Below are 17,299 nucleotides of genomic sequence, written 5' to 3' on the forward strand. Positions count from 1 at the left end.
CTTTGCATGAGGTGGCCAAAGGACTGGAGTTTCAGCTTTAGCATCATTCCTTCCAAAGAAATCCCAGGGCTGATCTCCTTCAGAATGGACTGGTTGGATCTCCTTGCAGTCCAAGGGACTCTCAAGAGTCTTCTCCAACACCACAGTTCAAAAGCATCAATTCTTCGGCGCTCAGCCTTCTTCACAGTCCAACTCTCACATCCATACATGACCACAGGAAAAACCATAGCCTTGACTAGACGGACCTTGGTTGGCAAAGTAACGTCTCTGCTTTTGAATATGCTATCTAGGTTGGTCATAACTTTCCTTCCAAGGAGTAAGCGTCTTTTAATTTCATGGCTGCAGTCACCGTCTGCAGTGATTTTGGAGCCCAGAAAAATAAAGTCTGACACTGTTTCCACTGTTTCCCCATCTATTTCCCATGAAGTGGTGGGACTGGATGCCATGATCTTCGTTTTCTGAATGTTGAGCTTTAAGCCAACTTTTTCACTCTCCACTTTCACTTTCATCAAGAGGCTTTTGAGTTCCTCTTCACTTTCTGCCATAAGGGTGGTGTCATCTGCATATCTGAGGTTATTGATTTTTCTCCTGGCAATCTTGATTCCATTTTTGTTTCTTCCAGTCCAGTGTTTCTCATGATGTACTCTGCATATAAGTTAAATAAACAGGGTGACAATATACAGCCTTGACGTACTCCTTTTCCTATTTGGAACCAGTCTGTTGTTCCATGTCCAGTTCTAACTGTTGCTTCCTGACCTGCATACAAATTAAGGAGTACAAATAAGAAAGTTAGCATAAAACAGAGGCATATTGTTAATTTTGTGGAACATCAAACAGAAATTGTGAAGCACAATCATTAAAGGAAGTCACACCAGAATGATAATATATGTGACATATAAAAATATAGAAACACATTCATGTAAAAGTTATTACATTGGTGCAGGATCCAGATGGTAAACATAAATCAATCTGTGTTACAGAAAAGGAAAATTTAAGTATTAATCAATAGCGATCAGTGAAGAAATAAAGCCAAAGGGAGTTTTGAATATGTAGTGACAAATAAGGAGAAACTTTCAGGTGAAGAAATTAGCACCAGAGTCTGGGAAATAGAATCCATCTAGAAAAGTCAGTCATGACTGAAGATAAATTATGATTTACATATTTACCACCATAGGAATGGCAACTATTTTCTCAGTTCTATTCGGTTCAATTGCTCAGTCATACCCGACTATTTGTGACCCCATGGACTGCAGCAGGCTAGGCTTCCCTGTCCATCACCAACTCCTGGAGCTTGCCCAAACTCAAGTCCCTCAAGTTGGTAATGCCATCCAACCATCTCATCTTCTGTCATCCCCTTCTCCTCCTGCCTTCAATCTTTCCCAGCATCAGAGTCTTTTCAAATGAGTCAGTTCTTCACATCAGGTGGCCAAAGTATTGGAGCTTCAGCTTCAGCATCAATCCTCCCAATAAATATTCAGGATTGATTTCCTTTAAGATCGACTAGTTGGATTCCCTTGTTGTCTAAGGGACTCTCAAGAGTCTTCTCCAACACCACAGTTCAAAAGCATCAATTCTTCAGCAGTCAGCTTTGTTTATGGTCCAACTTTCACGTCCATACATGACTACTGGAAAATCCGTAGCTTTGACTAGATGGAACTTTGTAGGCAAAGTAATGTCTCTGCTTTTTTAATATGCTGTCTAGGTTGGTCATAACTTTTCTTCCAAGGAGCAAGCATCTTTTCATTTCATGGCTGCAGTCACCATCTGCAGTGATTTTGGAGCTCCCCCAAAATAAAGTCTCTGTTTCCATTGTTTCCCCATTTATTTGCCAAGGTGACCATCTGGCACACAGAAGTTTGAGGAGCACCATTGAGCCACACCTGCCTGAGAAGATGCCACAAAACTAGTGACATGTAGAATAACCGTATGAGAAATGGAATATTTCCTGCCATATCAGTAAACAATTCTGTCACAGTCATCAGCAGCTGCAGCCCAGCAATGTGAGCCAAGACCCGGTTTCCTCCACAGTCAGTCTCTCGCATCAGGAAGATTCCATAAGCCTCTTATCCTTATCCCTCAAAGGGCAGACAGAATGAAAACCACAGTCACAGAAAACTAATTAAACAGATCACATGGACCTCAGCCTTGTCTAACTGTATGAAACTCTAAGCAGTGATTTTGAAGCCCAAGAAAATAAAGTCTGTCACTCTTTCCATTGTTTCCCCATCTATTTGCCTTGAAGTGATGGGACTGGATACCATGATCTTCATTTTTTGAATGCTGAGTTTTAAGTTAGCTTTTTTACTCTCCTCTTTCACTTTCATCAAGAGGCTCTTTAGTTTCTCTTTGCTTTCTGCCGTATAAGTGGTGTCATCTGCATATCTGATGTTATTGATATTTCTCCTGGAAATCTTGATTCTAGCTTGTGCTTCATCCAGCCCAGCATGTCTTATGCAGGGTGACAATATACAACTTTGACGTACTGCTTTCCCAATTTTGAACCAGTCCATTGTTCCATGTCAGGTTCTAACTGTTGCTTCTTGATCTGCATACAGATTTCTCAGGAGACAAGTTAGCTGGTCTTGTATTCCATCTCTTTCAGAATTTCCTACAGTTTGCTGTGATCCACACAGTCAAAGGATTTGGTGTAGTCAGTAAAGCAGAATTAGATATTTTTCTGGAACTCCTTTGCTTTTTCTATGATCCAACAGATGTTGGCAATTTGATCTCTGGTTCCTCTGCCTTTTCTAAATCCAGCTTCAACATCTGGAAGTTCTCAGTTCACATACTGTTGAAGCCTTGCTTAGAGAATTTTGAGCATTACTTTGCTAGCATGTGAGATGAGTGCAATTGTGTGGTTGTTTGAACATTCTTTGGCATTGCCTTTCTTTGGAATTCGAATGAAGACTGACCTTTTCCAGTCCTGTGGCCACTGCTGACTTTTCCAAATTTGCTGGCATATTGAATGCAGCACTTTAACAACATTATCTTTTAGGATTTGAAATAGCTCAGCTGGAATTCCATCACTTCCACTAGCTTTGTTTGTAGTGATGCTTCCTAAGGCTCACTTGACCTCATACTCCTGTCTGTCTCTAGCTGAGTGATCACACCATCATGGTTATCTGGGATATGAAGATCTTTTTTGTAGAGTTCTTCTGTGTATTCTTGCCACCTCTTTTAATATCTTCTGCTTCTGTTAGGTCCATACCATTTCTGTCTTTTATTGGGTCCATCTTTGCATGAAATATTCCCTTGGTATCTCTAACTTTCTTGAAGAGAACTCTAGTCTTTCCCATTCTATTGTTTTCCTCTATTTCTTTGCATTGATCACTGAGGAAGGCTTTCTTACCTCTCCTTGTTATTATTTGGAACTCTGCATTCAGATGGATATATCTATCCTTTTCTCCTTCGCCTTTTGCTTCTCTTCTTTTCTCAGCTATTTATAAGGCCACCTCAGATAACCATTTTGAATTTTTGCATTTTTTTCCCTTGGGGATGGTTTTGATCACAGTCTCTCCTGTACAATGTATCTGCCCATAGTTTTCCAGGCACTCTGTCTTTCAGATCTAATCTCTTGAATCTGTTTGTCACTTCCACTGTATAATCATAAAGGATTTGATTTAGTTCATACCTGAATGGACTAGTGGTTTTCCCTACTTTCTTCAATTTCAGTCTGAATTTTGCAATAAGGAGTTCATGATCTGAGCCACAGTCAGCTCCCAGTCTTCTTTTTGTTGACCATATAGAGCTTCTCCATCTTCTGCTGCAAAGAATATAATCAATCTCATTTCAGTATTAACCATCTGGTGATGTCCATGTGTAGAGTCTTCTCTTGTGTTGTTGGAAGAGGGTGTTTGCTATGACCAGTGCATTCTCTTGTCAAAACTCTGTTAGCCTTTTCCCTGCTTCGTTTTGTACTCCAAGGCCAAACTTGCCTGTTATTCCAGGTATCTCTTGACTTACTACCTCTGCATTCCACTCCCTATGATGGAAAGGACATCTTTTTTTGGAGTTAGTTCTAGAAGGTCTTATAGGTTTCCGTAGAGCCATTCAGCTTCTTTGGCGTCGGTGGTTGGGGCATAGAGTTGGAATACTGTGATAATGAATGGTTTGCCTTGGAAATGAACAGAGATCATTCTGTCATTTTTGGTATTGCACCCAAGTACCGCATTTTGGACTCTTGTTGACTCTGAGGGCTGCTCCATTTCTTCTAAGAGATTCTTTCCCAAAGCAGCAGATGTAATGGTCATCTGAATTAACTTCACCCATTCTGGTTTATTTTAGTTCACTGATTCCTAAAATGTTGATGTTCACTTTTGCCATCTCCTGTTTGACCACTTCCAATTTACCTTGATTCATGGACCTAACATTCCAGGTCCTTATGCAATATTGTTCTTTGCAGCATTGGACTTTACTTCCATCACCAGTCACAACTGTGTGCTGTTTTTGCTTTGACTCAGCCTCTTCATTCTTTCCTGAGGTATTTCTTCGCTGTTCTCCAGTAGCATATTGGGCACCTACTGACCTGGGGAGTTCATCTTTCAGTGTCATATCTTTTTGCCTTTTCATACTGTTCATGCGGTTCTTAGGTCAAGAATACTGAAGTGGTTCCCCATTCCCTTTTCCTGTGGATCACATTTTGTCAGAACTCTCCACCATGACTCCTGTTTTGGGTGGGCCTACATGACAAGTCTCATAGTTTCATTGAGTTATACAAGGCTCTGACCCATGTGATTTTCTAGAGAATATTAATATATTAGTGTTTTCTGGTGTTCACTAAACCTTGCTCCTTTTGTCAGCTTTATTTTCTAAAATATATCCCTTTTTCCTCCACAGAGATTGCTATTCCCATGAAAAAACTCATGGGAAGTGGCTTTCTCCTTTCTTAGGGTTGCATTTAAATCATCCTGAGATTTTTCTAATCGGACATGCATTTGGCTGCTGAACAAAGAACAGGATCGCCCATCACCTGAGGCTATAACAATGATTCATTTACATTAAGATGATTAAGGAATGCTTATATTTAAGCTGCAAGTCAAGAATTCATTGTTGAATACCAATGATTTTGTCTTGAATCTGGAAGATACTTGACCCACAATTTTCTCCATCAACAACAAGTAAGGATTTGGAATATTAGAATTGCCTTGTAAAATTAGCCTTGGGGGTTGGGAGAATATCCATATGGAAATCAATTGTATGCATCACAGGCTTTTTGTTGACTGTCAGTGTTCTCTCAGTGACCCAATAAAACTCACTGCATACAATCAAGCTATACCAGAAGAGGTGACCATGAAGAAACAGCATCATCACTAAAGAAACCGTTGTTTCCAAAAGCCCTTACCCACAATTTTTCCAGGCTGAATGTTCAGTGCAGTGAACTGATGTACCCAGGGCTTCCCAGCACATCTGGTTTCCCACATCAGCATCTCCATGACTGACCTGAATGGTTCCAGGCAACCTCAGGCTTCCCTCAGTTAACTCTGTCCTATCTCCATGGTACCTGCTCTCTGCTTATGGCCTTTCTGCACTCCAGTGCAACCCATGCAAAGAGGAGAGAGGGGTAATTTTAATGCCCAGAGGCAATCCTCAGGAGGGATAGGAACTGGTAGATAGATGCCCCATATTCCTCCAATTCTTCAAAGAAGGCACTTTTCACATTCCCCAATCAGTCCCGAAGTAAGGAAACCCATTGCCAAAGCAGCAAGCTTTAGGTCAGACTCTTTTCTTGCCTCATTTCCCTCTTTCTTGCTTGTCCTAGAGACCAGACAACAAATAAACTGCAGCCAAGGTCTTATCTCTGCTTTTTCTGGGAAGGGAACACTGATTAACACCATTTTCTTCTCATCATCATCATTATGTTATTCATCTCATCTCAAAAGTGAGTCATCTCAGAATCCTCCCTGCTTACATTTGACAAATATTGTTTTATGTGTACTTTGGTCTAGTTTGTTGCACTGATAAATTTATATATTGTTTGAAATTGTTTGTATTATGATACATTAATATATGTTTAAAGCGTATTTTCCTTCCATGTTTCTTCTTTTTAAAGATATTTGTGGCTCTTCTTAGAAATTTATCTTTCATAACAATTCTGAATTCATTTTATCCAGTTTTAAAATAAGTCACATAGTGCTTGTAGTAAATTATTCTGAATTTGCATTAACTTTACACATTACTTTGGAAAGCATTGCATTTTAAATATTATATTGTTTTATTAAAGAGACATATATTTTCTCAAGAGTTTCAGTCTATTTGGGCTGCTATAAAAAAAATACCATAGACTGGGTGGCTTATAAACAACAGAAATTTATTTCTCACAGTTCTAGAGCTGGGCAAGTCCAAGATCAAGGCACCAGCAGATTGCAGATTCAGTGTCTGGTGAGGGCCCTCTTCCTGGTTCATGGACTATCTTCTTCTGTTTGTAACATCACATTGTTACTGGTGGGTCAAGGGGCTAGGATGTTCCTAAGGTCTCTTTTAGAAGGGCACTAAGGGATTCCCAGGCAGTTCAGCAGTAAAGAATTCACCTGAAATGCAGGAGACCCAGGAGATGAGGGTTCTATCCCTGGGTCAGGAAGATCCCCTGGAGGACGAAGTGGCAATCCACTCCAGTAGTCTTGCTTGGAAAATTCCGTGGATAGAGGAGCCTGATGAACTACAGCCCATGGGGTCACAGAGTTGGACAAGACTGAACAACCGAGCATGCATGCACCATCCCTATTTATGAGGGCTTCACCCTCATGACCTAATCACCTCCCAGAGGTCTCCCCTGTTAATACCAACACATTGCTAGTTAGGTTTCAATTCAATACAATACATGAATTCTGGGGGACACAAGCATTCAGTCTATAGCACCAAGTATTCAGACATCACTATTATATACTTTTTAAATTTAAATTCATTATCTTTTTTACATAATATATTCCTAGGTATTTTTTCCACGGGTTGCTGTTATTAACTGATATTTGTTTTTCAATTTAGATCTTTAAAACTGGTTGCTAATATAAAGTCTGTTTTAATAATTTTTTTCTTTTACCTGGCTACTTTCCTAAATTTTTTATACAGTCTTCTATGTACTCAGAGCATATAACCCTATCATAGGTATGTATAGATAACTTTGCCTTCTCTTCTTTAATACTGATTATTTCTACCTATTTTCTCATTGCATGTCAGAACCTTTCCAGTGATATCAAATTATAGTAGGAAAAGCAGGTGTCTTTTATATAGCCCTGATTTTTACTGGAAATTATCTCAGTATTTAATTATTTTCTACACTAGAGTTTTGGTAAAACAAGCTTTTTATTATATTTAAGTAGTTATCTTCTATTTCCATTTTATGTAGAGTTTTTATTATGAAGTTTAGCAAAATTACAGGAATTGTGGGAATGGAGTAGGGAGAATTCCTCATGCTTGTGCACAGAGGGAAAGGAAACAGTAAAATGGGGGACTCTTATGGAAATAAATTACTTAGCAAGGTTGCAGATGGGAAGAGTTACATATGAAGTTTACAGGTGGAAAGAGACTAGCTTGAGGAAGTAGAATCCCTCTCTGACCCAACTGAAAAGAGGGAATGTAAGGTGCTTGAAGACCCAGAGAAACTGACTTGGAGAAAGGGGATGTTTTCTTTTTCTAAATTGGCATATAATTGGTTTACAATGTTGTACAACAAACATGAATTAACCATATACATACATACATACATCTCCTCCCCACCTCTTCTCCTTTTGACAAAAAGTTTGGGTACAAACTAGTACAGACAAAGAGGGTTTGAGACTGGTGGGTGTGAATGGTGCTGTATGACTCAGAACAGTGATCGCAGACTGGCACACACGGAAGCTCAAAGAAATAAAGCAAAAGTGCAGATTAGCGAGAGCACATGCAAAGAAGGCTGATGGGAGTAAAGATGCTGTGTCAGAGCGGGTGATGTGAAGATGCTACCTGGAATTAGGTGTCAATGATTTAGTAGAGAGTGATGGTGAGTGGAATTAATATTTAATTCCATAAATCACAGAGGGATCCTCTATGACACACCTTGCAGAGTATTGGAAATAAAAGCAAAAATAAACAAATGGGACCTAATTAAACGTAAAAGCTTTTGCACAACAAAGGAAACTATAAGCAAGGTGAAAAGACAGCCTTCAGAATGGGAGAAAATAATAACAAACAAAGCAACTGACAAAGAATTAATCTAAAAAATATACAAGCAACTCCTGCAGCTCAATTCCAGAAAAAAAAAGGACCCAATCAAAAAATGGGCCAAAGAACTAAACAAACATTTCTCCAAAGAAGACACTCAGATGACTAACAAACACATGAAAGGATGCTCAACATCACTCATTATCAGGGAAATGCAAATCAAAACCACAATGAGGTAAATGGCCAGTCAGGATGGATGCTATCCAAAAGTCTACAAGCAATAAATGCTGGAGAGGGTGTGGAGAAAAGGGAACCCTCTTACACTCTTGGTGGGAATGCAAACTAGTACAGCCACTATGGAGAACAGTGTCAGTTCAGTTCAGTTCAGTCGCTCAGTTGTGTCCAACTCTTTGTGACCCCATGAATCGCAGCATGCCAGGCCTCCCTGTCCATCACCATCTCCCAGAATTCACTCAAACTCACATCCATTGAGTCGGTGATGCCATCCAGCCATCTCATCCTCTGTCATCCCCTTTTCCTCCTGCCCCCAATCCCTCCCAGCATCAGAGTATTTTCCAATGAGTCTACTCTTCGCATGAGGTGGCCGAAGTACTGGAGTTTCAGTTTTAGCATCATTCCTTCCAAAGAAATCCCAGGACTGATCTTTAAAATGGACTGATTGGATCTCCTTGCAGTCCAAGGGACTCTCAAAAGTCTTCTCCAACACCACAGTTCAAAAGCATCAATTCTTCAGTGCTCTGCTTTCTTTTTTTTTTTTTAGTGCTCAGCTTTCTTCACAGTCCAACTCTCACATCCATACATGACCACTGGAAAAACCATAGCCTTGACTAGATAGACCTTTGTTGGCAAAGTAATGTCTCTGCTTTTGAATATGCTATCTAGGTTGGTCATAACTTTCCTTCCAAGAAGAGTCTTTTAATTTCATGGCTGCAATCACCATCTACAGTGATTTTGGAGCCCAAAAGAATAAAGTCTGACACTGCTTCCACTGTTTCCCCATCTATTTCCCATGAAGTGATGGGACCAGATGCCATGATCTTTGTTTTCTGAATGTTGAGTTTTAAGCCAACTTTTTCACTCACCTCTTTCATAAAGAGGCTTTTTAGTTCCTCTTCACTTTCTGCCATAAGGGTGGTGTCATCTGCATATCTGAGGTTATTGATATTTCTCCCGGCAATCTTGATTCCAGCTTGTGCTTCTTCCAGTCCAGCGTTTCTCATGATGTACTCTGCATAGAAGTTAAATAAGCAGGGTGACAATATACAGCTTTGACGTACTCCTTTTCCTATTTGGAACCAGTCTGTTGTTCCATGTCCAGTTCTAACTGTTGCCTCCTGACCTGCATATAGGTTTCTCAAGAGGCAGATCAAGTGGTCTGGTATTCCCATCTCTTTCAGAATTTTCCACAGTTTATTGTGATCCACACAAAGGCTTTGGCATAGTCAATAAAGAGGAAATAGATGTTTTTCTGGAACTCTCTTGCTTTTTTGATGATCCAGCACATGTTGGCAATTTGGTCTTTTGTTCCTCTGCCTTTTCTAAAACCAGCTTGAACATCTGGAAGTTCATAGTTCATGTACTGCTGAAGCCTGGCTTGGAGAATTTTGATCATTACTTTACTAGCCTGTGAGATGAGTGCAATTGTGCAAAAGTTTGAGTATTCTTTGGCATTGCCCTTCTTTGGGATTAGAATGAAAACTGACCTTTTCCAGTCCTGTGGCCACTGCTGAGTTTTCCAAATTTGCTGGCATATTGAGTGCAGCACTTTCACAGCATCATCTTTCAGGATTTGAAATAGCTCAACTGGAATTCCATCACCTCCACTAGCTTTGTTCATAGTGATGCTTCCTAAGGCCCACTTGACTTCACATTCCAGGATGTCTGGCTCTAGGTGAGTGATCACATCATCGTAATTATCTGGGTCATGAAAATCTTTTTTGTACAGTTCTTCTGTGTATTCTTGCCACCTTTTCTTAATATCTTCTGCTTCTGTTAGGTCCATACGATTTCTGTCCTTTATCGAGCCCATCTTTGCATGAAATGTTCTCTTAGTATCTCTAATTTCTTGAAGAGCTCTCTAGTCTTTCCCATTCTGTTGTTTCCCTCTATTTCTTTGCATTGATCACTGAGGAAGGCTTTCTTATCTCTTCTTGCTATTCTTTGGAACTCTGTATTCAGATGCTTATATATTTCCTTTTCTCCTTTGCTTTTTGCTTCTCTTCTTTTCACAGCTATTTGTAAGGCCTCCCCAGACAGCCATTTTGCTTTTTTGCATTTCTTTTCCATGGGGATGGTCTTGATCCCTGTCTCCTGTACAATGTCACGAACCTGAGTCCATAGATCCTCAGGCACTCTATCTATGAGATCTAGGCCCTTAAATCTATTTCTCATTTCTACTGTATAATCATAAGGGATTTCATTTAGGTCATACCTGAATGGTCTAGTGGTTTTCCCTACTTTTCAATTTAAGTCTGAATTTGGCAATAAGGAGGTCATGATCTGAGCCACAGTCAGTTCCTGGTCTTGTTTTTGTTGACTGTATAGAGCTTCTCCACCTTTGGCTGCAAAGAATATAATCAATCTGATTTTGGTGTTGACCATCTGGTGATGTCCATGTGTAGAGTCTTCTCTTGTGTTGTTGGAAGAGGGTGTTTGCTGTGACCAGTGCATTTTCTTGGCAAAACTCTACTAGTCTTTGCCCTGCTTCATTCCATATTCCAAGGCCAAATTTGCCTGTCACTCCAGGTGTTTCTTGACTTCCTACTTCTGCATTCCAGTCTCCTATAATGAAAAGGACATCTTTTTTGGGTGTTAGTTCTAGAAGGTCTTGTAGGTCTTCATAGAACTGTTCAACTTCAGCTTCTTCAGCGTTCCTGGTTGGGGCATAGACTTGGATTACTGTGATATTGAATGGTTTGCCTTGGAAATGAACAGAGATCATTCTGTTGTTTTTGAGATTGCATCCAAGTACTGCATTTCGGACTCTTTTGTTGACCATGAGGGCTACTCCATTTCTTCTAAGGGATTCCTGCCCTCAGTAGTAGATATAATAGTCATCTGAGTTAAATTCACCCATTCCAGTCCATTTTAGTTCGCTGATTCCTAGAATGTCGATGTTCACTCTTGCCATCTCCTGTTTGACCACTTTCCATTTGCCTTGATTCGTGGACCTAACATTCCAGGTTCCTATGCAATATTGCTCTTACAGCATCGGACCTTGCTTATATCACCAGTCACATCCACAACTGGGTATTGTTTTTTCTTTGGCTCCATCCCTTCATTCTTTCTGGAGTTATTTCTCCACTGATCTCCAGTAGCATATTGGGCACCTACTGACCTGGGGAGTTCCTCTTTCAGTACCCTATCATTTTGCCTTTTCATACTGTTCATGGGGTTCTCAAGGCAAGAATACTGAAGTGGTTTGCCATTCCCTTCTCCAGTGGACCACATTCTGTCAGACCTCTCCCCCATGACCCGCCCATCTTGGGTGGCCCCACAGGACATGGCTTAGTTTCATTGAGTTAGACAAGGCTGTGGTCCATGTGATTAGATTGACTAGTTTTCTGTGATTATAGTTTCAGTGTGCCTGTCCTCTGATGCTCTCTTGCAACACCTACCATCTTACTTGGGCTTCTCTTACCTTGGACATGGGGTATCTCTTCATGGCTGCTCCAGCAAAGCGCAGCCACTACTCCTTACCTTGTACAAGGGGTACCCCACACCCAAGGTCAGGGGCAGCGGCTGAGAGGAGCAACCCCACGTCCAGGGAGCGGTGGCTGCGTGGTTGCAGGAGGGCTGAGAGGAGCTACTCCACGTTCAAGGTCAGGAGGAGCGATGGTGAGGAGATACCCCTCATCCAAGGTAAGGAGAACAGTGTGGAGATTCCTTAAAAAACTGGAAATAGAACTGCCATATGACCCAGCAATCCCACTGCTGGGCATACATACTGAGGAAACCAGAGTTAAAAGAGACACGTGTACCCCAATGTTCATCCCAGCACTGTTTACAGTAGCTAGGACATGGAAGCAACCTAGATGTCCATCAGCAGATGAATGGATAAGAAAGCTGTGGTACATATACACAATGGACTATTACTCATCCATTAAAAAGAATACATTTGAATCAGTTCTAAGGAGGTGGATGAATCTGGAGCCTATTATACAGAGTGAAGTAAACCAGAAAGAAAAACAGCAATACAGTGTACTAACTCATATATATGGAATTTAGAATGGTGGTAACGATAACCCCACATGTGAGACAGCAAGAGAGACACAGATGTATAGAACAGTCTTTTGGACTCTGTGGGAGAGGGCGAGGGTGGGATGATTTGGGAAAATGGTATTGAAACATGTATATTATCATATGTGAAAAGGATCACCAGTCCAGGTTCGATGCATGAGACAGGGTGCTCAGCGCTGATGCACTGGGATGACCCTGAGGGATGGGATGGGGAGGGAGGTGGGAGGGGGTTTAGGATGGGGAACGCATGTACACCTGTAACAGATCCATGTCAATGTATGGCAAAACCACTATAATATTGTAAAGTAATTAGCCTCCAATTAAAATAAATAAATTTATATTAAAAAATTAAATTCCAAGGCAAGAGTCTTTAAAGAGTCATTAATATCAAGTTTGAAGTAAATCTAAGTTGAGTAGAAATTTCAAAAGGAAAACAAAAATAATCCAGGAGCTGAGTCACTGAGTTAACTCAGATGATAGAGACAAGTGGGGGCACAGGTATTAATACTGGATGATAAGCTTAAGTAAATATCAATAGTGGCCTTGGATAAGGCAGTGGAGAGATACTGGAGGGTTAGAATGAGAATCCAACAGGCTAATAAATGCACAGGTAAATAGTAGGAAACTGCACAGCAACAGTGAAAAGAATGTTCAGGAGAATTCTGCAGGTGGGCAAGGCAAATGGGGATAAGGAAAAGGAAGGAGAAAATCTCAAGCTAGACTGGAGTCATATTAATTGTATTGGAGAGTTTAGTGATTATGTTGTATCTTATCAGTGGAGGGCTGAGTAGTCCATCCAGTCCCAAAGATTTAATTAAATCTTTGTGGTAGGTGGCTTCTAAAACTTTGTTTTACAGTAGGCATAGTGGGTTAAAAGATTTTTTTTACTGATGTTGTGTCTGTGTGTGTCTGGGTGTCTTGGAGTTGCCAGATTTAGAAAATAAAGTACAGACCACCAGGATAAATTTAAATGTCAGAAAACAAATAATTTTTTTAATATATGTATGTCCCATGCAATTCAGCATATTTCACAGGGCATATTTGTATTAATTTTTTGTTATTTATCTGAAATTCAAATTTAACTGATGTGTGCCTGTGTGCATATGCACAAGAATCAGGAATATGAGCTGAGATATCTTTTCAAACTTAATATTTTGAAAGAACAGCTCAGAGTAAGTCCTAAAAAATCCTATCACTTGTGTTTCCCTAATCATTATAGATTTAACATTTAGTGGAGCTTCAGTTCAGTCACTCAGTCGTGTCCGACTCTTTGCGACCCCATGGACCACAGCAGGCCAAGCCTCCTTGTCCATCACCAACTCCTGGAGTTTACCATGAGTCCCAGAGTGGACTCATGTCCACTGAATCAGTGATGACATCCAACCATCTTATCTTTTGTCATTCCCTTCTCCCACCTTCAATCTTCCCCAACATCATGTTCTTTTCAAATGAGTCAGTTTTTCATATCAGATGGCCAAAAGTATTGGAGTTTCACCTTCAACATCAGTCCTTCCAATGAACACCCAGGACTGATCTCTTTTAGGATGGACTGGTTGGATCTCCTTGCAGTCCACGGGACTCTCAAAAGTCTTCTCCAACACCACAGTTCAAAAGCATCAATTCTTCGGCATTCAGCTTTCTTTATAGTCCAACTCTCACATCCATACATGACCACTGGAAAAACTATAGCCTTAACTAGGTGGACCTTTGTTGGCAAAGTAATGTCTCTGCTTTTAAATATGCTGTCTAGGTTGGTCATAACTTTCCTTCCAAGGAGTAAGCGTCTTTTAATTTCATGGCTGTAGTCACCATCTGCTGTGATTTTGGAGCCCAAAAAAATAAATTCAGCCACTGTTTCTACTTTTCCCCATATATCAATGGAGCTTATGAACAAATAATTAGTTTCAGAATTAAAAAAAAATTTCCAATGTTGAATCATTAGTAGATGAATTTTTCTTTAATAATAGCTTCTATAGTTAAAATTTTCACTTACTTCCTCACACCAATCCCTTTTCCAAGACCAACCAAAAAAAAATTTTTAAGGGAAAATGTTATTTTAAGTTTTTGAGAAAATTATGACATTTTAATGTTTAGAAACTCACATTGGAATTCTTGCATTTTTCAATGAATATATTGCTATTATCAACCTGTAAAATTTAAACGTAATTGAAGAACTGCACACACTATTTCCTCATGTGAATGGGAAGGTTATACCTGTAACTCAACCCACTCATTAAAATGATAGTCAAATTTCTGAGAGATTAAAAAATTATAAATATAATGGAATCATTTACTTAGATCCTACTTTTTTAAAAATTGAAGGAGCTGAAAATTATGTGATTTGGGACAAAACAGAAGCTTGGAGTTTGTTTTGTAGGCATGGTTTCTGGTCCCTTTATGTGAAATTCACCAATTCTACTCAGAGAAAAATGAGGTATCATCTGGTGCTAATTTTTAGCACTCCAAACATGTGAGTGGCTGAAGTTAAATCCAAAAGTCCTTAAAACTGTGTTTTGTGTGTTTACAAAGCAGTTTGTGATGGCATCCATCTTCCTTAAAATGGACGGTCCAGCCCACTGAAATAGCATCTCTGTCATTAGACTTAATATTCTTAACTGGAGATTGTCTCTGTTTTAAGATCCTGCCTGGTCTCTGAAGCCCATTCACCTCACAGATGGGCCACTGATATCTATTGGACACCACCTCCACTCTTTCACTCTATCCCACCTTCCCTATAGACTGAGAGCTGTGCCCTGACTCCAGATGGCAGACAGGGGAACTGCAGGCACTCAAGCTTGGCACTCGGTCATTTGGCAACAAGGTGCCTTGCAGCTAGTGTATCTTCAACATCTACCATGTTGAGTCCATGGTTCTTTACAATTTCACATCCATTGTGAAGTGACACAGAACCTCCCATGCTAAATTATATTATTCACAGATTACAGATAAGGGGACTGATATCCAAATGGAAAAGACAAAAAAACTAACATTTATTGAGCATCTGCTTTGTAACTAGCACTGTGTCAAGCATTTTACAAGCATCATCTCAGTTAATTCTCACCGCAAACCTAAGAATTATATGTTATAAAGGCAGGAGTTACAACATCTGTTTTACAGATGCACAGTGGTTCTAGCTTTAAGGGAAGACTGTGAGAGTTGGACTGTGAAGAAAGCTGAGCACCGAAGAATTGATGCTTTTGAACTGTGGTGTTGGAGAAGACTCTTGAGAGTCCCTTAGACTGCAAGGAGATCCAACCAGTCCATCCTAAAGGAGATCAGTCCTGGGTGTTCATTGGAAGGACTGATGCTGAAGCTGAAACTCCAATACTTTGGCCACCTCATGTGAAGAGTTGACTCATTGGAAAAGACCCTGATGCTGGGAGGGATTGGGGGCAGGAGGAGAAGGGGACGACAGAGGATGAGATGGCTGGATGGCATCATTGACTCAATGGACATGAGTTTTGGTAAACTCCAGGAGTTGGTGATGGACAGGGAGGCCTGGCGTGCTGCGATTCATGGGGTCTCAAAGAATTGGACAAGACTGAGCGACTGAACTGAACTGAACTGAGTGACTGAACTGACTGATTTGGGGGTTTTAATCTTGGCCTGATCATCTCTGTTGTATGGCATTTGGAAAATTGCTTCATATTTCCATGCTCCAGTTTTCCTTTTTTAATGATTTTTACATTTTTATGTATTTTTAAAAACTTTTTATTTTATATTGGAATGTAGCTGATTAACAATGTCGTGATAGTTTCAGGTGGACAGCAATGGGACTCAGTCATACATATACATTTATCCATTCTCTCTCAAACTCCCCTCCCATCCAGGCTGCCACATAACACTGTGTGCGCCAGTTCTATCTGTAAAATTGGGGAGATGACGGTGTTTACCTCACTAGCATCTCAAGTGCATTAAATGTGCTGAAAAATGTAGAAAAATTCATGTAATGTGCCAGCACAGTGCTTGGCATGTAGTAAATGGACAGCATATAATATATAACAGATAGGATTAAATGCTTCTGGGTAACAGATATAATCTTTTAATTAGGAGTAATGTACTCATGGATGGCTGACTATACATTTTTTCCTATATTTGCACACAAGTGTGCATTTTCTCACTTTTGTATATTAAGAATGGCTTCACAGGGATTCCCGACACTACGGCTGACTACTGAGGCAGATGTACTGGGTAAATACCCTTTCAACAGACCTCAGATCACACCCCATAAGCTCCCTCTGAATCAGGCTGACTCTCTGAGTATACATTTGACAGTACTGGGGAGAAGGTTGCCCACATCTGTCAACACTCCTGATTTTTTTCAACTGTCATACATTTTCTTACTAATGAAATTTTAGGACAATTTATTTTTTATTATGGTCAAAAACCCATAGAGAATGCAAAGAAAGAAACTAAACAGAAAAACAAATCAAAGGGAATTAATCTTCTATCAACGTCCTGCCTTGCTCCCTGTATTAAGTTTGGAAATTTATAAAAGGCTTGGTTTTATGTGTATGAATATTTTTCCACATGACACAGGCCTTTTTACTAAGTCCATGTGGTATCTGAACATTACCACCCAGTGAAGGCCAGGTGCCTGTGTGTTTAAACACAAGAATTTGAACGGTTTCGTTGAATAGCTACTGGGACTTTTCACTATGAAACCTGGCCTAGTCAAGGATTGGTTTCAAAACAAACCATGTACATTATTGCTTAGGATTTTTTTTTTTTAATTAAAAAGTTACAGTAAATATTTTGGAAAGCAAAATAGGAAGTAAGCATATGAGACATTTCTGTATGGACCAGAATAAGATTTAGAACTTAGAGTTTGAAAAGCCAAATATCCAAGTGAAGTTACAAGAGCAGCTGCAATGTGTAGTGGATTTGGCTAATAATGAGAGAT

This window comes from Bubalus bubalis, chromosome 10, assembly GCF_019923935.1.
Source record: "Bubalus bubalis isolate 160015118507 breed Murrah chromosome 10, NDDB_SH_1, whole genome shotgun sequence".
Taxonomy (NCBI): Eukaryota; Metazoa; Chordata; class Mammalia; order Artiodactyla; family Bovidae; genus Bubalus; species Bubalus bubalis.